General features: G+C 41.2%; 1 pseudogene; it reads right to left on the minus strand.

The window, feature by feature from the left end:
* Window positions 1-336: 336 nt before the first annotated feature.
* On the minus strand, window positions 337-3,166 carry LOC123331310 (annotated as a pseudogene).
* Between the last annotated feature and the right edge of the window lie 19,920 nt (window positions 3,167-23,086).

Consider the following 23,086-nt stretch of genomic DNA (forward strand, 5'->3'; position numbering starts at 1 on the left):
AATATGTCAGAGAAAAAGGGGAAAGCACTAGCTGACCACCAGAGAGCCAGTGGACAAAACTGTATTTCATTATAAAACTGGAAAAGAAAATAAGGTCTTCTTAAGTACTGTGGCTCTTTTTACTTTGGAAAATAAAGTTTAATTGTTGCATAATTTTAGAGCTGGTTTCCCTAAATAAAGACATGTAAAAATCTAAGTTTCTCCATATCAAGAAGGTACTACTCATTCCTTGCCAGTTTTATTTAGAAACTGTACTTCTCCAGTATTTTTTTAAATTCAATTTAATCTGGCTAACCCACCCAAGCCAACACAAAGCACACCATGTATTCTAAACTTAGATATTCTGGCATTAATATGGAAAACATGTGTTACCACGAGCTTACAGACACCCCTCTGTGGAACCTTCTGTCTTCTTTCTCAGTGATGTGAAATCTCAAGAGCTAAAAGTTAGTCTGAAGACCAAGGTCATGGCCATTCCAAATATCCTTAATGCTATGCCACATACTGGGAAGATGGGACTTATTGTCCAATCACTATCCATTAGATTCAATTTTGAGGTTCCTCCCAGTTCCTCTGCATCAGCCTCCTCCTCCAACTGGAGAGAACCAATGCATTAGGGTTCCACCTGCTGTTCTGTATTGCAAACTTCAGTTGAGCCCATAACCTGAACCCTTATCTACATGCATTTCGTTGTGACTATACGACAAACTTTCATGGACCTTCACAAGATTCTAGGAGTCTCCAAACAGACAAGGCCTGGTCTAATTCACCTCTCTGTTCTTCAAAGCCCTGTGAGCACCTTCACAATCCCTTAATGCTTCAACTCCCAGGCCCTTCCTCTATAAACTTTTGCTATTTGGAAGAGCCTGGCATTGAGGTCTGCTGGCAGCTAATATGAGCGAGTCTGAGTGAAACAAGAGGACAGCTGGGCTGCATTTCACAACAGTCCCATCTTGGCATTTAAGCAGGTGTGCAGGATTGAGTAACTACACATTCCTCATCTAACCTGTACCAGGTGTTCTGCATCAGTTACTAGGATTTAATCTCAACCAGCCTTGTTTGGCACATTATGAAGGTGAGGCTCTTGAGGTTCTTGACAAGGTCAGTAAATTGCTCAAAATGACAGGAAGAATGGAGCCAGAAATCCAACAACCGTTTGCATTGGTTTTGACCACTGTCCATCCCAAACAACTCCCATGGCATCCACTTTAAAATATAGCTTTCCTCCTCTATAAGGATTCCACCTCAATTAGGGTTCCACTTTCTTATTTCAAACTCCAGGAGACACCATCGCCTGAACTTTTATCCACAGGCATCTCATCTGCACCACAGACCAACTTGCATGGAACTCAACCAGACAGGGCTCCTGTCTGGTTGCCCTTAATACTCCTCAGAGTGCTGTAACCAGGGCCTTCTTCCCCCATTACCCCCCACATCAGATCAGAACAGATCAGATCAGTCGCTCTGTCTTGTCTGACTCTTTGCGACCCCATGAATCGCAGCACGCCAGGCCTCCCTGTCCATCACCCCCCACATAAACCTCTGCTATTGGGAATAGGCTGTTTGTTGCTGGAAACCACCTTGAGCTTTGGCCTGAAACACTCTTCCCTGGTCAAGCACAGGAGCCATCCCTGTTTTTCCAACAGTATTAGCCAAAGGCACCCAAGATCTCTGTAAACTCAACATAAGGAGCACCAAAGAGCTGAAAATGGGAAGGAGACCAGGGGAGACCAGGGCATCACTTAACATCACCCAGACAGGATTATGGAGGAGTTCCTGAGCCTGTTGGGGATAAAGGTACCTCTGCTGGCCATGCCAAGTGGCTGAAGGGATGGTATGGGCGAGAGGTGGCAGGCTCACCTGAGGAAGAAGAAATAGGAGTAATCATGGACCACGGTGTGGGAGTCACAGGAGAAGTAGCCCAGGCCAGTGAGGTTAAGCCTGGAGCCCCCGGGCACCTTGAGCATGCTGCCCAAATCCTGGTCGCACAGCATCTTGATCTCAGCGGAGTAGAAGAGCCCCGAGTCGTTGGCCTCATACTGTCAGGGCAGGTAGTTGTACAGGCGAAGCACTTTCTTGTGCAACGCCCGCACCTTGGTGTACACAATGATCTCGGCCAGCTCCGCTCTGCAGCCCTCGCTCAGAAGTCTCCACTAGGAGGACAGCTGGCAACCGCGGGCGGCCTCCAGCCCGCCTGCCAGGCAGAGCGCGGCGAGCAGCAGCGGGTGCAGCATGCCAGCGGCGGGCCGGCGGGCGGCGGGAGCCGCTGGGTGGGCTCCGCGCCCCAGGCGCGCTACCTGGGGTGCTTGGCCGGGGGTAGAGGGGAGCCCCGCGGCGCAGCGAGAGCATCGAGGAACCCAAAGTGACGGGCCCATCAGCGGGAGGCGCACCCCGAGACGCTCAGCGTGCTGCTCTCTCCTCTGCAGGGATCCCTCTGCCGGGCCTGGCTTGGGAGGCTTTTAAAAGTGCACGAGGAGAGCCTGCCACCGCCGCCTCCTGCCCCGCCCCGTGGCTGGGGAATGGGCGGCAGCGGGAGGGGCGGAGGCGGGAAGCCGTCCAGGGGCGCGTGGTGCTGGAGAGACAGAGCAGTTGGCGCTGGACCGGGATCCCCGGGCCGAACTCGGTGTTTGCGCCAGCGCGGAGGTCTGCGGCCAAAAAGCCAGTGTGGGGAGAGGCGGCCCAGCCCTCTTCAGGCGCCCTGCGCACCGACCAGGTGGAAAGGCACAAAGCCCACTCCAGACATGACCTTCTTAGAATGATTGCCGTCAATTCCCATGAGTACTCAGCGTATGGTTTTGGTTTTGCATTTTCTGAGTAGTTCATTTACACTCAAATAGCACAGAAGTCTAAATTTACCATCTCAGAATTTACCTTGGAAATTCTGTGTGATCTAATAAACTTCTGAATCTCTCTCTCCCTTTTCATCTCTTGTGTTTTAACGATGCTCTTAGGAAAGCCTTCAACATCTGAAAAGCCAAAGCCACGTTGCTTGGATTTTCCTACAGCTACATGGGCTCACGATTAACCTCATTCCTACGTTCAGATTCTGAACACCCTACACCTGAGAAATAGATTCAGAAGTTCCAAAGAGCTTTTCACAAGTCAGATTGACTCTGAAGAGACCGAAACTCCACAGTTAAATCTTTATTTCTAAATTAGGCACTTCCTTTTATCTCCCAATTGCCTTAATCTTCATGTAGTAAGAAAGAAAAGATTATTTATAAGTATAAATATTTTGGATAGTCAAAACATCATATATATGAAATACCATGGATATAATATACATATCATTGTACCTATGTCATACATATTATATTTATAATAAGTTGATAAGCAAAACTGTTGTAAAATGGAAGGCTCTTTGTTCTGCAAGCATCTTATTAACCAGGCTTTCTGCAAGTTTAAATCTTAGAACTCAGCCAAAGACTTCTCTGACTGAAAGGAAGAGTTCTTAGGGAATTCAGAAAGGAAAGGTAAGGAGAAAAGTGGGGAGGGAGGAAGACAGAAAATTCCAAGGCCTCACATCCTGTTACAACTAAATCTTCCTGTGATCCCCAAGTCTTCAGTTAGGACAACTAAATTCATGCATGCTTACAAAGGCAGGGCAGAAATCCAGCTAGCATGAGGCAGGGACTCAGGAGGAAGAGGCCATGAGCAGCATGGTCTCAGGGAACCAGAAGACCCTGGGAAGGCTTTGGGCATGCCTTGAAGTGAAATGGCCAGAACTCCAGCCAGTGTGGCCCAGATTCTGAGGGAATGAAGGCTAAAGATCCATAAGGTCACACCAATCCAGAATCCAACTGGTGACTCAATGGACAGATGTGTGCTTAATCATTCAGTCATGTCCTACTCTTTGCGACCCCAGGGACTGTAGCCTCCCAGGAGCCTCTGTTCATGGGATTCTCCAGTCAAGAGTACTGGAGTGGGTTGCCATGCCCTCCTCCAGGGAATCTTCCCAACCCAGAGCTCGAACCCAGATCTCCCACATTGCAGGCAGATTCTTTACCATCTGAGCCACCAGGGAAGCGGTGACTCAATGGACCTTATTCTTATTCCTACAAGATAATCTGTGTTGGAAGAGGAAAGAAGTAAGAGTAAGAGTTCCTCATGGACAATAACTAACCTTTACATAGCTGGAAGTCAGCATGGAGCCTCGATTAATTCTCTAGAAAACAGTTATATTGAGGGAAGCAAGTGGACAGTAGTCCTGATGGTATATGACTCCTCCCGACAACCCCACCACCACCATGGGAGATGGTAGAGTTAAGCTTTTCCCACAAGGAGAAATGGCATTTGAGGATGGCATCAGACATCCTACATTAGGACTGCCCATTTGTCTCTCCTTCAATATACGAGTTAAAACGTTTCATAACCTGTTAGTCTGTTCAGGGAGCCATGTCAAAATACCACAGCCTGAGGAGCTTAAACAACAGACATTTATTTCCCACCGTGCTGGAGGCTGGAAGTCCAAGATCAGGGTGTCAATGGGATTGGTTCCAGGCTAGTAAACGGCCACCTTTCCTCTGTGTCCCCACATGGCCTGTCTTCTTTGTACATGTAGAGAGACAAAAATCTCTGGCCCTTCTAAGGACACCAGGCCTATCAGATTAGACCACACTCTTGTGACCTCATTTAATCACTTCCATAAAGGTGCTATCTCTAAATACAGTGTCACTGGGGGTTAAAACTTGAACAGAAGAATTCAGGTCAGAGAGGAGAATATGTGAACAAGGGACAGAATTCAATCCGTAACAGTCATTTAGCAAGTGTTCTGTATGTTTGTAGAGAAAGAGGGGATATAAAATGGTTTATATTTCTGACATGCTAACTTAGAGCAAGCATTGCCAAATTATAATATTAACAATAACAACTGCTAACATTTATTCACTGCTTACTATGTACCAAGCACTATTGTAACATATTGCCTATGTTATCATAATGAATGCTCCAAACACCCAAAATGGGCACTGCTATCATTCTCAGGTTAGAGACAGGGGACTTAGGTACAGAGAGGTTAATTGACTTACCGAGGATCACATAGCCAGAAAGGAACTGAGCCAGGATTCAAACACCAGCATCAGATTTCAGAGTTCATGTTCTTAACAACAGCATTAAAATATGGACAAAACAAGCAATGTTTTAAAGGCACAGGTGGGCCCATTATCAAGAAACAAGTAGAGGGGACTTCCCTGGTGGTCTGTGGCTAAGACTCCATGCTCCAAATTCAGGGAACCCAGGTTCAATCCCTGATCCAGGAACTAGATCCCACATGTTACAACTAAAACCTGGTGCAGCCAACTAAATAAATGAATATATAAAAGAAGTTGAATTTATAAATAGTAATAACATTCACAGAATCACCAGTGATGGCTAAATGAAGGAGTAACCAGACTAACATTAATTTTGTTTTCACCAGCAGCCCTGCTCTATTTTAAGTTGTTAAGTTTATTTTAAGTTAGTAGTGTAACTTATGCAGACAAGAGAATAAGGAAGTTTTTTTTTTTTTAATTGTATCTAGTGATTCAGAGGGCTGGAAAAAGTTTATCTGTTTTCACAGACCTGAAGACCCTCATTATTCTTTCCATTTAGATGAACAAATAAGTAAAAATCAGTATGCACAGCTGATGTCTCTCTTGTTGTATAAACTGGACATAATCAAAACTCTTCCAGTACTACCCAGAATACATTTTCCAGATGCAGGGGCCTGTGAGAATTGTCCTTCTCCTGGATTCTTCACAGACACATCAGTCATGTTTTTGCTTCTCTAGAAGGCCTGGCAAAGTGCCTCCCTGATTGGGGTTGTTCACCTGGAGCCCTGGACCTTTGTGAGCATCCCCTGGTAAGCAGCTCCCCTTTGGGGACCAAGATCTACAAAGAAGCAGATCTCAAGGAAGCCAGGATGGGAAGCAAAATTTCTACAACTGGGTTGTGGGTTCAGTAGTGAAACCAGCCGCTGCCATCCCTTGATTACAAGACCCATATGTTCTGGCTGTGGGGGGAAGATAGCACCATTATGCCTCAAATATACACTATATCCTTCACAGCATGTATAATACCCTTTAAAACTGCACCCCACCCTTTCAGGATGTTTACTCCCATCTGACACACTTGAGTCTTCATTAGCTGTCACACTGTTTCAGTAAGCTTTCAAAATGTGCCCAGTTGTTTCTAGGTGATGGTGTCCTTGGTAAAACCAGTTAATTCCACAGCCAAGGGCATATTGCTGTATTCCCTTTGCCATCAAAGAAGATATACTATGAAAATCACTGATCAGAAGCAATGCTATAGGAAGTACCACGATGCTGGAAAATGGGTTCTGTGGACAGAGTTCCTGGAAGAAGCACTGTGGGGCAGGAAAGACAGATCTACACCTAGAATGTATCTACTCCAGTAAGGACAAGACTCTGCTCCCTCCAAGATGGAAGAGGTTCAGTGTAGTCACTGCAGTCATTTCAGTCGCTCAGTTGTGACTGACTCTTTGCAACCTCATGGACTGCATCATGCCAGGCTTCCCTGTTCATCACCAACTCCCAGAGCTTGCTCAATCTCATGTCCATTGAGTCATTGATGTATCCAAACATCTCATCCTCTGTCATCCCCTTTTCCTCCTGCCTTCAACCTTCCCAGCATCAGAGTGTTTTCAAATGAGTCAGTTCTTCACATCAGGTGGCCAAAGTATTGGATCTTCAGGGTCATTTCTTCCAATGAATATTCAGTACTGATTCCCTTTAGAATTGACTGGTTTGATCCCTTTGCAATCCAAGGGACTCTCAAGGGTCTTCTGCAACACCACAGTTCAAAAGCATCAATTCTTTGATTCTTAGCCTTCTTTATGGTCCAACTCTCACATCCATACATGACTACTGGAAAAACCAAAGCTTTGACTAGATGGACCTTTGTCAGCCAAGTAATGTATCTGCTTTTTAACATGCTGTCTAGGTTGGTCATAGCTTTTCTTCCAAGGAGCAAGCATCTTTTAATTTCATGGCTGCAGTCACCATCTTCAGTGATTTTGGAGCCCCAAAAAAATAAAGTCTCGGGGAGGGGGAGGAGATAAGATGGAGGAGGAATAGGATGGGGAGACCAGTTTCTCCCCCACAAATTCATCAAAAGAACATTTAAACGCTGAGTAAATTCCACAAAACAACTTCTGAATGCTGGCAGAGGACATCAGGCACCCAGAAAAGCAGCCCATTTTCTTCGAAGGGAGGTAGGAAAAAATATAAAAGACAAGAAAAGAGACAAAAGAGGGAGTGATGGAGCTCCATCCCTGGAAGGGAGTCTTAAAAAGAGAGAAGTTTCCAAACAACAGGAAACACTCACTGCCAAGTCTGTGGAGACCCTTGGAAGCACAGAGGGCAACATAACAGGGAGTAAAAACAAATAATTAATTAAAACCCATAGATTACGAGCCCAAGGGTAACTCCCCCAGTGGAGAAGCAGCACAGACGCCTGCACCCGCCACAAGCAAGTGGGGGCTGGGCAGGGAGGTGCGGGCTGCATTGCTTAGAGTAAGGATCTGGCCTGAATGCCCCGAGCACTATCTGAGCAAACTGACTTAGGCTAGAAAACCAGACTGTGGGATAACTATCTCACAAAAAGCCAGCCCTAACCTAAGACACCGCCAGGCCCACCCACAGGACAAAGGACTGAACAGAGATAGCCGGCTGCAGACCATCCCTCTCCGGTGACAGGCAGCCAGAGCTGGAGGGGGCAATTGCAGCCCCAGAGAGACATTATCTACAAAACTGTAAGCAGGCTTCTTTGCTAACTAAGAATTCTTGGAGTTCTGGACGGTCAACATCCGCCTGAGAAGATGCACCGTTTGTACACCCTGAAAACCGAGCGGCAGGGACAGGGGAGGTGATAAATCACAGCGACCGCAATCACCAAACACCTCATCACCTGAGCTGCTCGGACCTGGGAAGGGCACAAAATGCAGGCCCAACCGAGTCTGTGCCTCTAAGGACTACCTGAGTGCCTGAACCTGAGAGGCTTAGACCTGGGAGGTGCATGCAGCTCAGGGCCAGCCTTGGATGGTTCCTGGTGGAACACCTAGAGCCTGAGCAGTGTGGGCAGGGAGGGTACACGCTCCATGAGCAGGGGCAGGCCCAGTGTGGCTGAGGCACTGCGAGCACAGGCCCATGTTATTTGTTTGCAGCATCCCTCCCTCCCCACAGCACGACTGAACAAGTGAGCCTAAAAAAAAAAAAAAAAGTGTCAAGCACTGCCCCCTTTGTGTCAGGGCAGAAATCAGACACTGAAGAGACCAGCAAACAGAAGAAGCTAAAAGAGAGGGAACCGCCTTGGAATCGACAGGTGCAATAGATTAAAACCCTGTCGTTAGTACCCACTACATAGGAAGGGGCCTATAGATCTTGAGAAATATAAGCTGGACCAAGGAACTAGCTGAAAATGAACTGACCCAATACCCAAAAAACCACCAGAGAAATTCCTAGATATATTTTTACTATTTTTACAATCATTCTTTCTTTTTTTTAATTTAAAAAAAAATATTTAAGTCCTCTATTACCCCCTTTAATTTTCACTTTTATAACCTACTATTACTTTGCAAAAAAAAGACCCTATTTTTTAAAAGCAAACTATATATATTTATTTATTTATATTTATAATTTTGTGATTTTTTTTCTTTCTTATTTTTTTTTCTTCTATTCTTTAACATTGTATTTTTGAAATTCCCAACTCTACTCTAGATTTTTAATTTTTGCTTTTTGGTATTTGTTATCAATTTTGTACCTATTTTTTTATATATATAATTTTTGTGACTTTTTTTTCCTCTCTGTCTCTTTCTTTTTCTTCCTATTTTGTTTAACATTGTATTTTTGAAATTCCAAACTCTACTCTAGATTTTTAATTTTTGCTTTTTGGTATTTGTTATATATTTTGTACCTTTAAGAACCCAATCTTCAGTACCCATTTTTACTTGGGAGCGAGATTACTGGCTTGACTGCTCTCTCCCACTTTGGACTCTCCTTTTTCTCCACCAGGTCTCCTGTGTCTGCTTCCTAAACCCTCTCTGTTCTACCCAACTCTGTGAATTTATGTGTGTTCCAGACGATGGAGAACACTTAGAGAACTGATTACTGGCTAGATCTGTCTCTCTCCTTTTCATTCCCCCCTTTTATCCTCCTGGCCACCTCTGTCTCCTTCCTCCCTCTTCTCTTCTCTGTATAACTCCGTGAACATCTCTGAGTGGTCCTGTTGTGGAGTGCACATAAGGAAGTGATTACTGGCTAGCCTGCTCTCTCCTTTACTGATTCCACCTCATCTCATTCGGGTCACCTCTAACTCCCTCCTCCCTCTTCTCTTCTCCATGTAACTCTGTGAACCTCTCTGGGTGTCCTTCACTGTGGAGAAACTTTTCATCTTTAACGTAGATGTTTTATCAATGATGCTGTATAGAAGGAGAAATTTTGAGACTACTCTAAAAATAAGACTGAAAACCGGAAGCAAGAGGCTTAAGTCCAAACCCTGACTCCAAGGAACTCCTGACTCCAGGGAACATTAATTGACAGGAGCTCATCAAACGCCTCCATACCTACACTGAAACCAAGGACCACACAAGGGCCAACAAGTTCCAGAGCAAGACATACCATGCAAATTCTCCAGCAACACAGGAACACAGCCCTGAGCTCCAATATACAGGCTGCCCAAAGGTACTACAAAACCATAGACATCTCATAAATCATTACCGGACACTTCATTGCACTCCAGAGAGAAGAAATCCAGCTCCACCCACCAGAACACCGACACAAGCTTCCCTAACCAGGAAACCGTGACAAGCCACCTGTACAACCCACCCACAGTGAGGAAACACTAAAATAAAGAGAACTCCACAAACTGCCAGAATACAGAAAGGACACCCCAAAATCAGCAATATAAGCAAGATGAAGAGACAGAGGAATACCCAGCAGGTAAAGGAACAGGATAAATGCCCAACAAACCAAACAAAAGAAGAAGAGATAGGGAATCTATGTGATACAGAATTCCGAATAATGATAGTGAAAATGATCCAAAATCTTGACAATTAAAATGGAATCACAGATAAATAGCCCGGAGACAAGGATTGAGAAGATACAAGAAAGGTTTAACAAGGACCTAGAAAAAAAATTAAAAAGAGTCAATATATAATGAATAAAGCAATAAATGAGATAAAAAAAAACACTCTGGAGGCAACAAATAGTAGAATAACAGAGGTAGAAGATAGATTAGTGAGGTAGAAGATAGAATGGCAGAAATAAATGAATCAGAGAGGAAAAAAGAAAAACGAATTAAAAGAAATGAGGACAATCTCAGAGACCTCCAGGACAATATTGAATGCTACAACATTCGAATCATAGGAGTCCCAGAAGAAGAAGACAAAAAGAAAGACCATGAGAAAATACTTGAGGAGATAATAGTTGAAAACTTCCCTAAAATGGGGAAGGAAATAATCACCCAAGTCCAAGAAACCCAGAGAGTCCCTAACAGGATAAACCCAAGGCGAAACACCCCAAGACACATATTAATCAAATTAACAAAGATCAAACACAAAGAATAAATATTAAAAGCCACAAGGGGAAAACAGCAAATATCACACAAGGGAATTCCAATAAGGATAACAGCTGATCTTTCAATAGAAACTCTTCAGGCCAGGAGGGGATGGTAGGACATACTTAAAGTGATGAAAGACTATAACCCACAGCCCAGATTACTGTACCCAGCAAAGATCTCATTCAAATATGAAGGAAAAATCAAAAGCTTTACAGACAAGCAAAAGCTGAGAGAATTCAGCACCACCAAACCAGCTCTCCAACAAATGCTAAAGGATATTCTCTAGACAGGAAACACAAGAAGGGAGTATAAACTCGAACCCAAAACAATGAAGTAAATGGTAATGGGATCATATTTATCAATAATTACCTTAAATGTAAATGGGTTGAATGCCCCAACCAAAAGACAAAGACTGGCTGAATGGACACAAAAACAAGACCCCTATATATGTTGTCTACAAGAGACCCACCTCAAAACAGGGGACACATGCAGACTGAAAGTGAAGGTCTGGAAAAAGATTTTCCATGCAAATAGAGACCAAAAGAAAGCAGGAGTAGCAATACTCATATCAGATAAAATAGACTTTAAAACAAAGGCTGTGAAAAGAGACAAAGAAGGTCACTACATAATGATCAAAGGATCAATTCAAGAAGATATAACAATTATAAATATATATGCACCCAACATAGGAGCACCACAATATGTAAGACAAGTGCTAACAAGTATGAAATGGGAAATTAACAAGAACACAATAATAGTGGGAGACTTTAACACCCCACTCACAACTACGGGTAGATCAACTAAACAGAAAATTAACAAGGAAACACAAACTTTAAATGATACAATAGACCAGTTAGACCTAATTGATATCTATAGGACATTTCATCCCAAAACAATGAATTTCACCTTTTTCTCAAGTGTACATGGAACCTTCTCCAGGATAGATAACATCTTGGGCCATAAATCTAGCCTTGGTAAATTAAAAAAAAAAACTGAAATCATTCCAAGCATCTTTTCTGACCACAATGCAGTAAGATTAGATCTCAATTACAGGAGAAAAACTATTAAAAATTCCAACATATGGAGGCTGAACAACACGCTGCTGAATAACCAACAAATCACAGAAGAAATCAAAAAAGAAATCAAAATTTGCATATAAATGAATGAAAATGAAAACACAACAACCCCAAACCTGTGGGACACTGTAAAAGCAGTCCCAAGGGGAAAGTTCATAGCAATACAGGCACAGCTCAAGAAACAAGAAAAAAGTCAAATAAATAACCTAACTCTACACCTAAAGCAACTAGAAAAGGAAGAAATGAAGAACCCCAGGGTTAGTAGAAGGAAAGAAATCTTAAAAATTAGGGCAGAAATAAATGCAAAAGAAACAAAAGAGACCATAGCAAAAATCAACAAAGCCAAAAGCTGGTTCTTTGAAAAGATAAATAAAATTGACAAACCATTATCCAGACACATAAAGAAACAAAGGGAGAAAAATCAAATCAATAAAATTAGAAATGAAAATGGTGAGATCACAACAGACTACACAGAAATACAAAGGATCATAAGAGACTACTATCAGCAATTGTATGCCAATAAAATGGACAACATGGAAGAAATGGACAAATTCTTAGAAAAGTACAACTTTTCAAAACTGGACCAGGAAGAAATAGAAAATCTTAACAGACCCATCACAAGCATGGAAATTGAAACTGTAATCAGAAATCTTCCAGGAAACAAAAGCCTAGGTCCAGACGGCTTCACAGCTGAATTCTACCAAAAATTTAGAGAAGAGCTAACACCTATCCTACTCAAACTCTTCCAGAAAATTGCAGAGGAAGGTAAACTTCCAAACTAATTCTTTGAGGCCACAATCACCCTAATACCAAAACCAGACAAAGATGCCACACACACACACACAAAAGAAAACTACAGGCCAATATCACTGATGAACATAGATGAAAAACTTCAATAAAATTCTAGCAATCAGAATCCAACAACACATTAAAAACATCATATATCATGACCAAGTGGGCTTTATCCTAGGGATGAAAGTATTCTTCAATATCCACAAATCAATCAATGTAATACACCACATTAAGAAATTAAAAATTAAAAACCAATGATTATCTCAATACATGCAGAGAAAGCTTTGACAAAATTCAACATCCATTTATCATAAAAAAAAAACTCTCCAGAAAGAAGGAATAGAAGGATCATACCTCAACATAATAAAAGCTATATATGACAAACCCAAAGCAAACATATCCTCAATGGTGAAAAACTGAAATCATTTCCCCTAAAGTCAGAAACAAGAAAAGGGTGCCCACTTTCACCATTACTATCCAACATAGTTTTGGAAATTTTGGCCACAGCAATCAGAGCAGAAAAAGAAATAAAAGGAATCCAAATTTGAAAAGAAGAGGTAAAACTCTTACTGTTTGCAGATGGCATGATCCTCTACATAGAAAATACTAAAGACTCCACCAGAAAATTACTAGAACTAATCAATGAATATAGTAAAGTTGCAGGATATAAAATCAACACACAGAAACCCCTTGCATTTCTATACACTAATAATGAGAAAATAGAAAGAGAAATTAAGGAAACAATTCCATTCACCACTGCAACGAAAAGAATAAAATACTTAGGAATATATCTACCTAAAGAAACTAAAGACATATATAGAAAACTATAAAACACTGGTGAAAGAAATCAAAGAGGACACTAATAGATGGAGAAATATACCATGTTCATGGATTGGAAGAATCAATGTAGCAAAAATGAGTATAATACCCAAAGCAATTTATAGATTCAATGCAATCCCTATCAAGCTACCAACAGTATTCTTCACAGAGCTAGAACAAATAATTTCACAATTTGTATGGAAATACAAAAAACCTCAAATAGCCAAAGCTATCTTGAGAAAGAAGAATGAAACTGGAGGAATCAACCTGCCTGACTTCAGGCTCTACTACAAAGCCACAGTCATCAAGACAGTATGGTACTGGAAAAAAGACAGAATTATAGATCAATGGAACAAAATAGAAAGCCCAGAGATAAATCCATGCACCTATGGACACCTTATCTTTGACAAAGGAGGCAAGAATATACAATGGATTAAAGACAATCTCTTTAACAAATGGTGCTAGGAAAACTGGTCAACCACTTGTAAAAGAATGAAACTAGAACACTTTCTAACACAATACACAAAAATAAACTCAAAATGGATTAAAGATCTAAACGTAAGACCAGAAACTATAAAACTCCTAGAGGAGAACATAGGCAAAACAGTCTCTAACATACATCACAGCAGGATCCTCTATGACCCACGTCCCAGAATATTGGAAATAAAAGCAAAAATAAACAAATGGGACCTAATTAAAATTAAAAGCTTCTGCATAACAAAGGAAACTATAAGCAAGGTGAAAAGACAGCCTTCAGAATGGGAGAAAATTAGAGCAAATGAAGCAACTGACAAACAACTAATCTCAAAAAAATACAAGCAACTCCTACAGCTCAATTCCAGAAAAATAAATGACCCAATCAAAAAAATAGGCCAATGAACTAAATACACATTTCTTCAAAGAAGACATACAGATGGCTAACAAACACATGAAAAGATGCTCAACATCACTGATTATCAGAGAAATGCAAATCAAAACCACTATGAGGTACCATTTCACACCAGTCAGAATTGCTGTGATCCAAAAGTCTACAAGCAATAAATGCTGTAGAGGGTGTGGAGAAAAGGGAACCCTCTTACACTGTTGGTGGGAATGCAAACTAGTACAGCCACTATGGAGAACAGTGTGGAGATTCCTTAAAACGTGGGAATAGAACTGCCTTAGACCCAGCAATACCACTGCTGGGCTTACACACTGAGAAAACCTGAATTGAAAGAGACACATGTACCCCAATGTTCATTGCAGCACTGTTTATAATAGCCAGGACATGGAAGCAACCTAGATGTCCATCAGCAGCTGAATGGATAAGAAAGCTGTGGTACATATATGCAATGGAGTATTACTCAGCCATTAAAAAGAATACATTTGAATCAGTTCTAATGAGGTGGATGAAACTGGAGCCTATTACACAGAGTGAAGTAAGACAGAAAGAAAAACACCAATACAGTATACTAATGCATATATATGGAATTTAGAAAGATGTTAACAATAACTGTGTACACGAGACAGCAAAAGAGACACTGATGTATAGGACAGTGTTTTGGATTTTGGGAGAGGGAGAGGGTGGGATGATTTGGGAGAATGGCACTGAAACATGTATAATATCATATATGAAATAAGTCGCCAGTCCAGGTTTGATGCACAATACTGGATGCTAGGGGCTGATGCACTGGGACGACCCAGAGGGATGGTTCGTGGAGGGAGAAGAGAGGAGGGTTCAGGATGGGGAACATGTGTATACCTGTGGCGGATTCATGTTGATATATGGCAAATCTAATACAATATTTTAAAGTTAAAAAATAAAATAAAATAAATAAAAGAATACTGGAATGGGTTAGCATTTCCTCCTTCAGGGGATCTTCCTGCCCCAGGGATCAAATCTGGGTCTCCTGCATTGCAGGCAGATTCCTTAACATCTGAACTAAAGCAATAAATTATCCTTTTATCTGAAAAAAAAAATAAAGTTTCTCACTCTTTCTATTGTTTCCCTATCTATTTACCATAAAGTGATGGAACTGGATGCCATGATCTTCGTTTTTTGAATGTTGAGTTTTAAGCCTTTTCAGCTTTTTTCACTCTCCTCTTTCACTTTCATCAAGAGGCTATTTAGTCCCTCTTCACCTTCTACCATAAGGGTGATGTCATCTGCATATCTGAGGTTATTGATATTTCCCCTGGCAATCTTGATTCCAGCTTTTGCTTCATCCAGCCCATCATTTCGCATGGTGTGCTCTGCATATAAGCTCAATAAGCAGGGTGACAGTATAAAGCCTTGACGTACTCCTTTGCCAATTGGGAACCAGTCTGTTGTTCCATGTCTGGTTCCAACTATTGCATCTTGTCCGCATACAGATTTCTCAGGAGACAGGTTAGGTGGTCTGCTATTTCCATCTCTTTAAGAATTTTACACAGTTTGCTGTGATCCACAAAGTCAAAGGCTTTAGTGGAGTCAATGAAACAGAAGTAGATATTTTTCTGGAATTCTCTTGCTCTTTCTATGATCCAACAGATGTTGGCAATTTGATCTCTGGTTCCTCTGCCTTTTCTAAATCCAGCTTGTACATCTGGAAGTTCATGGTTCACATACTGTTGAAGTGTGGCTTGGAGAATTTTGAGCATTACTTTGTTAACAAATGAAATGAGTGCAATTGTGTGGTAGTTTGATCATACTTTGGCATTGCCTTTCTTTGTGATTGGAATGAAAACGGACTTTTTTCAGTCCTGTGGCCACTGCTGAGTTTTCCAAATTTGCCGGCAAATTGAGTGCAGCACTTTCATAGCATCATCTTTTAGGATTTGAAGTATCTCAACAGGAATTCCATCACCTCCACTAGCATTGTTCGTAGTGATGCTTCCTAAGGCCCACTTGACTTCACATTCCAGGATGTCTGGCTCTAGTTGAGTGATTACACCATCATGGTTATCTGGATCATGAAGATATTTTTTGTATAGTTCTTCTGTGTAGTCTTGCCCCCTCTTCTTAATATCTTCTGCTTCTGTTAGATGCATGCCATTTCTGCCCTTTGTTATGTCCATATTTTCATGAAATGTTCTCTTTTCTCTTGATATCTCTAATTTTCTTGAGGAGATCTCTAGGCTTTCCTTTTCTATTGTTTTCCTCTATTTTTTTGCATTGATCACTTAGGAAGGCTTTCTTATATCTACTTGCTATTCTTTGGAACTCTGCATTCAGGTGGATATATCTTTCCTTTCCTGTTTTTCCTTTTGCTTTTCTTCTTTTCTTGGCTATTTATAAGGCATCTTCAGACACCCATGTTTCCTTTTTCCGTTTCTTTATCTTGGGGATGGTTTTGATTGCTGCCTCCTGTACATTGTTATGAACCTCCATCCATAGTTCTTCAGGCACTCTATCAGATATAATCCCATGAATCTGTTTGTCACTTCCATTGTATAATCATAAAGGATTTGAATTAGGTCATACTTGAATGGTCTAGTGGTTTCCCTACTTTCTTCAATTTAAGTCTGAAGTTTGCAATAAAGAGTTCATGATCTGAGCCACAGGCAGCTCCTGGGACCATAATAAGGCATTGGTATAGGTCCCAACTACTGACAGAGTCAGCCCTCAGCCTTGGGGTTAGTGAGGCTGACCTTAGTAAGATAAGTTCAGAAACACAAAGTGAGCAAATACTGGTGGGAAAATGGTACCAAACGACTTGCTCAACACCATGCAAACACCAAGTTTAACCACAAAGCTTCAGTTTGTAAATAACGTATCTTTAAAGTGCAATGAAGTGAAACACAATGAAAAAATATATGCCTATATCCTAAGTATATATAAATATAGGTATGTCTTGATATATACATATCATATTGGTGATTATATATATATATATATATATATATATATATATATATATATATATATCTTCATCTGTTTTTCTTATAATGCCTGACTAGTACACTATCCAATCAAACTCCATTCACCTGTCATTTTAATATTGTACATGCGGAACATGGCTGACCAGAGACATGTGGAAAGGCTGAGCAGAGACCAACAACTTAAAGACATTCTTCCCATTACATCATATTTCCCAGTTGTATGGTGCCTTTCCTGGAGGTTCTCAATGTGCTATGTAAATATTAAATCAGCCTTCCTTCTGTCCCCTTTGGAGGCAGGAAGCCACTATTATTTCACAGACAAAGAAGCTGAGTCCCAAGGGTTAAATGCCTTGCCCCAGTCACATAACTACAGGCAGTTAGGGGTGCTGGGAATGGGGCTTGGGGTTAGGAATCCCTGCCTGCGGTCCCTTGGCTCCCAAACAGTGCCTTCCTTAAAGATAATTCTGTGTTCAAACTCTGTGGGAATCTTGTTCTATAACAGGGAAGTTATGGGACTGCTGACATGCCACATGCATTGTCCTTCCCTTGCCTGTTCATACAGAGTACATTTTCAGAAGGCAGGTTTAGGACATATAGGCATTGTCTATAATAGCTTCAATCCATCCAATCTGGGGACCAATATTTAGCCTAAGCAACCGTTCCAGTACTGAATTTGTGACAATTATTTCAGGAGAAGATAGAAACAAGAGGGATGGACTCTTTATAGACATCTCACTCTATAGGTTTCCATGTCTGCATTTCAGAAAAAGAAGGAGCTAAGAGTGGAGTTGACAAACACCTCGCAGGAATGCATCACTCTGTTAGGTGTTAAACACTGCACTCACATTTTTTCCTCACTCTGTCACAGTGATGACTTGGCCAGACCCCTTTTCACAGTTGGCAAAAAAGAAACAGGGGGACTAGTTGATTTTTCCAGAAGCTGAGCTGAGGGTCTAAGAATTCCTGTTGCAATTTTAAGTCTATCAAACTAAATCCCTACCATCCTCTCATGTAAGTTTCTAGATGCCAAATGGAAGTGGTTAGGCATAGATTGAGCATCTTGACACTGTTGTCAATCACATGTACGTTTCAACAAATAACTTGCAACATTTCCCTTTGAACTGTCATGTGTCAGGCAGTATTCTAGGCTCTGGGGATACAGAAGTGAATAAAACAGAGCACCCTCCTGCTCTGTTTTTTTTTGGGGGGGGGAATTTCCACCAAAAGTCAAATTGGTGCCATCAACAGGTTGGGGAGAGAAAGGCTTGCCTTGGAAGACAAAGACTTTACCTGGGGAAGAATGGCTTAAGAACATTGTTCAACATCCTCTGAAACACTGTCACTTAAATAAAGTGCATGGAGCTGACCACAGTTAAGATTTAGCATGGTGGGGCTCAGATGAGTCTCTAAGGAACCAAGTTCTCCTTTATATTTCAGAGCATAGCCAACCCTCAGACTGAGAGCAAGGTGGGTTTCATTGACATCAATATCACACTGTTCCCTTTCACATCAGTGTCTTTGGAAGCAAATGGAAATAAGCCACGGTTGAGAAGTGGAAAGAGGGTATCTGTGTGTTTATTCTAATGCTGCTCTGACTTTCCCTGAGATATTATCAATGAATGGTTCTTTCCCACAGGAAGGGAAGTCTCCCGGGGAGGTAGTAGAAGCCATGGCAGGCTGAATGGGACACAGTTCTTAAAAGGGAAGAGCCCTCCTGCTAAAGAGAAGACCCACAGCTAGGTCCACTTTCTAGGCTGTGAATTCACACACTGTGTATCCTGGACCAATTCTCACTTTCCAAGCACTTGCCTGAGTCATCAGCTCTTCAGTACCTGTCCTGAGAATGTATGAAGCTGACTGAATAGCACACATGGGAAATTTCATTAAGACCCAAGCATACATACCACTGTGTGTTTTCAATTGGCTGGTTCGATGTTTTGGCCAGCTGCATAGAAGAGTTAAAATCCTGTTGGAAAGCTTGCTGAGAAACAGACTCTTATTCTGGAGGAAGGATCTCACAGGATTTTTGGCTTGATGGGACACTGTGATGACTGTTGAGAAATGAATATAAAAGTTGGAAGCAGTTCGGGGATTCTTATGTTTACTGTGAAAGCATTGGAATAACAGGGTTAATAAATATAACTGAAACATAAGCAATACTAGATTGCAGCCCCTTTTCTAGCATAAGGAAAAAGTCCAGCAGGTTCATTTATAACAAAACCCCAAAGGCATCACAGTTAGAATGTTTTTTTCCCCCTGATTATTTTTTCAGTTGCCTTTGGCACGTATTAACCTTTCTATCTGTGCTCTCATTGCAAAGGCATAATGTGGTCAGTATTTCAGCAACTTCTACCTCTAAGATAAAGTACACTGCAGAAGAATATCTGTTTTTTCCCAAATTTTCCATTACTGACTTTTTTCCATCTAAAAATTCTATGGCTTACTTTCAGTGACACTTTTTACACATTACAGCCTTTAAAAATAAGCTTTCTAAATTTACATTAATAATATGAACACTATATGTAATGACAAGAAGTGAGCAGGCACTGAATAAGTGTTAAATGAATGGACAAATATATATGTTCTGTATCTATAAATGTACAACCTCAGCTGAAAGTTTATCCAACACTGAAACAATTTATTCAGTTTAAATGTCATCTTTTCATGTATTAAATTTGTGCGTTCAAACTAAAAAAAATTGTGGGCTTTGGGAGTAGATTATAACTACAATATAATATAGCTATACATGTTCTAGTCTTTATTTACAAAAAGGAGTGATTTGTGGAAATACCTAAGCTTAACACTCAGCAATAGAAGCAGGTAACTCTTCTGGAATAACTCTTTTAAAGAAATCCACTTGATGTACATTACATTCCTTTGGATCTCTCTCCTCTTCTCAATCTTAGCTTAATCTGACAAGAATCTCTAGATCTTCACTCCAGAGCTTCTCATTCCACTGCAATCCTTTCCTGGCATTAATTCCCTCCAATTGCTAGTAACAGACTTTGGGGAAAATGGGCTTTTAAAAACTCTTACTGCTTTTTTTTTTAGCAATAACTTCTAAACTTCAACTTGGAGGAGAGCTCATTCCTGTAACCAGTTTCTATCACAGTTGCTAAAGCAATGCTGCCCAGAAGTGTGGCTTCCTTTGCTCAGTTCTCTTATCTCCTCTCCAAAGGGGAAACATGAGAGGGAAATATAGAGGGATCTGCCCTCTGAGTACAATACCTACCTCCTTTCACTACTTTCTGGCCAACCAGCCTCCCATCACCTAATGGATGGATTCTCTCCAGTATGACGGACACTGTAGAGACAGGAGATTCTTTACTCCTTTTTTCCTGCTTTACTACTTCTTTACCCACTCCTTCCTTTATCTTCCCACAAGAGATGAAGATGTAGTGATTTTATTTCCCAGCACCCAGGACATGCCTCAGGTCACACTTTCCAGGAGTAGGCTCATGGTGCCTTGGAGGATTCCACGGATGGGGAGAGCTTTCTTGTCAGGGTCCTTCTGCACACTGTGCAGAAGCACTCTTCACAGAGCATTCATTTCTTTTCTCCACCTCTTCCACACTTTACAATGGCATGCTAAGTAGGCCAGACTTCTCTCTAGTTCTCTCACATGCCAAAGTTACATCTGAGTGGGTTGCACCAATATTTAGATTCAGGGTGAAAAACATAAGCTCCTCTTAGACGGTGAGCCTGAATCACATACTTCAACTCAGCTCCTACCAGAACGTTAAGCCCTGTCTGGTCCTAGGTCCTGTTCAGTTATAAATTGAGTGGTACCAGGGTGCTTCTTATTATATGAGAATCCAATGTCTGGGTTGTTTAAAACAAGCAAAACTTCTTAAAGAAAAATTATTCATTAATAAACTATTTATAAAATTAATGTCTAACGGAAGACCCATTATTTCAAGACATTAGTATCCATCCTACCAACATTATACAGATAATGAATTCAAGGACAGTAAAAGAGAAAAGAAATTGTAAATATTGCAAAAAGTGCAGGATTTCATGAAGTTGATGAAAGCGATATCATAGAACTGCTTGAAATATGTCATGCCAATAATAAATGAGAATATACACAGCTTGTGAAGGTGGTGGTTTAATCACTAAGTCGTGTCCGACTCTTGCAACCCCATGGACTGTAGTCTGCCAGACTCCTCTGTCCATGAGATACTCCAAGCAAGAATACCGGAGTGGGTTGCCATTTCCTTCTCCAGGATATCTTCCCGACCCAAGGATCGAACCCGGATCACCTGCATTGTAGACAGATTCTTTACCAACTGAGCTTACAAGGGAAGCCCTTAAATACAACTTGACCAGATAACAATTTAAGAAGAGAAAATAGAGATGTTGACAAAAATAAAGAGCATGTGGGTAAAAATTAACAGTTTGAGTATTTTTGCAAAAGTAGCCCTTTTCTGACCATATGGCAAAAGTCAAACGTGAAGTCAAAAATATTTTATCCTACCATTATACTAGTGCATCTAAAAACTATTAGTGACCTGTTTGGCTGATCTATTACTGCATAAAAAACCACCCATATATTTAAACACTTAATAACAATGTAACATTTCTCCCTATTCCTCTGGATGATCTGGTAATTCTTTACATGGCACCTTTAAGATTCTTAGAAGTTTTCTTGTTTAGCTGAGAGGATCACTGAGATACTCTTTAAATCTTGCTCATGTTTTAACAGAGATGTTGACCCTGAGGTCAAGTTTTACTAACAGCACTCTGGATTTCATCTTGAAACCAAGGCCATTTTTCACCTTGAGAAATTTTCCTTGGAAAGATGAAAGCAATTTTATTATCAAACCCAAAAGGTCTAGTGCCTTTTCAGTTCTTCTAAATTTGCTTGAAATCGAAACATTTTCTTTTTAGCTCAAGTAGCTCCTCCTGGACTTTACCACAAGTGTCTAAAAGGAGACAGATGACACTTTCAACATCCTGTCCAGGAAAATCCTTAGCCAGACCCCAAGTTCATGAGGAGCCTCTTCTAGTTCCCATATTTCCACCAGAATAGTTCTGGTAACTGTTCTGTGGCTATAGAACTCAAGTTCTCTTTCCTGCAGCTTCCAGTAGGATAGCCTCCACTGCGTTTCAGCCTGCACCAAACAGTCTCTTCATCATTCTTCCAAACTTCTCCACTCTTCCACCAGACACAAAATCAATGCCACCTGTGGTGGCAGGACTCCACATGGCTCTGTTTTAGCTATCGACTGATGCATAACACATCACCCCAAATTTAATGGCATCTCACAATTTCTTAATCCTTCTTACAGATCTGGGGTTTGACCACAAGGTTACTAGGCTTCAAGGTTACTAAGCTTAAAGAATGTTGCTGGCTTTGAGTTGGATGTCTAGAAGATCTAAAATGGACTCATACAGATGGATGGAAATCAGTACTGGCTGCAGGCTTGGAGCCCAGTTGGGAGTTGGCTTAAGTCCTCCATTCTCCTCCAAGTGGGCTTCTCCACATGGCTGCTTATGCTTCTTCACAGCATGGCAGATGGATTCTAAGAAAACAGAGCCCAATGTGCAAGGACTTACCAGGATTTCACTTGCATCACTCTTGCTAATGCTCCACTGGTCAAGGCTCATCACATGGCCATGTCCAGAATCAGCATGTGAGGGGACGACCAGGGTACAAGTTTAAAGCAAACCAGAATACTGAAGTGGGTAGCCTTTCCCTTCTCCCTCCCAATCCAGGGATTGAACCCAGGTCTCCCACATTGCAGGCCGATTATTTACCAGCTAAGCCACGAGGGAAGCCCACAGTGTATATGAACCCTCTACCACGGACTTTATCATTTAACCATTGCAGCACTACAAGGTAAATATTATAGCCTCATTTATTAATAATGAACTAAAGCAATAGTTTATAGAGGTTATATTAACTTGCTTAAGTTCTCAGGGTCATACTGCTAGTAAATGCTGGAGCCAGCATTTAAACCTTCTATTCTATCTTCTCAATGAGTGATGGAAACCAAGGTTAA

The sequence above is a fragment of the Bubalus bubalis genome, chromosome 23 (assembly GCF_019923935.1).
Source record: "Bubalus bubalis isolate 160015118507 breed Murrah chromosome 23, NDDB_SH_1, whole genome shotgun sequence".
NCBI classification, from domain to species: Eukaryota; Metazoa; Chordata; class Mammalia; order Artiodactyla; family Bovidae; genus Bubalus; species Bubalus bubalis.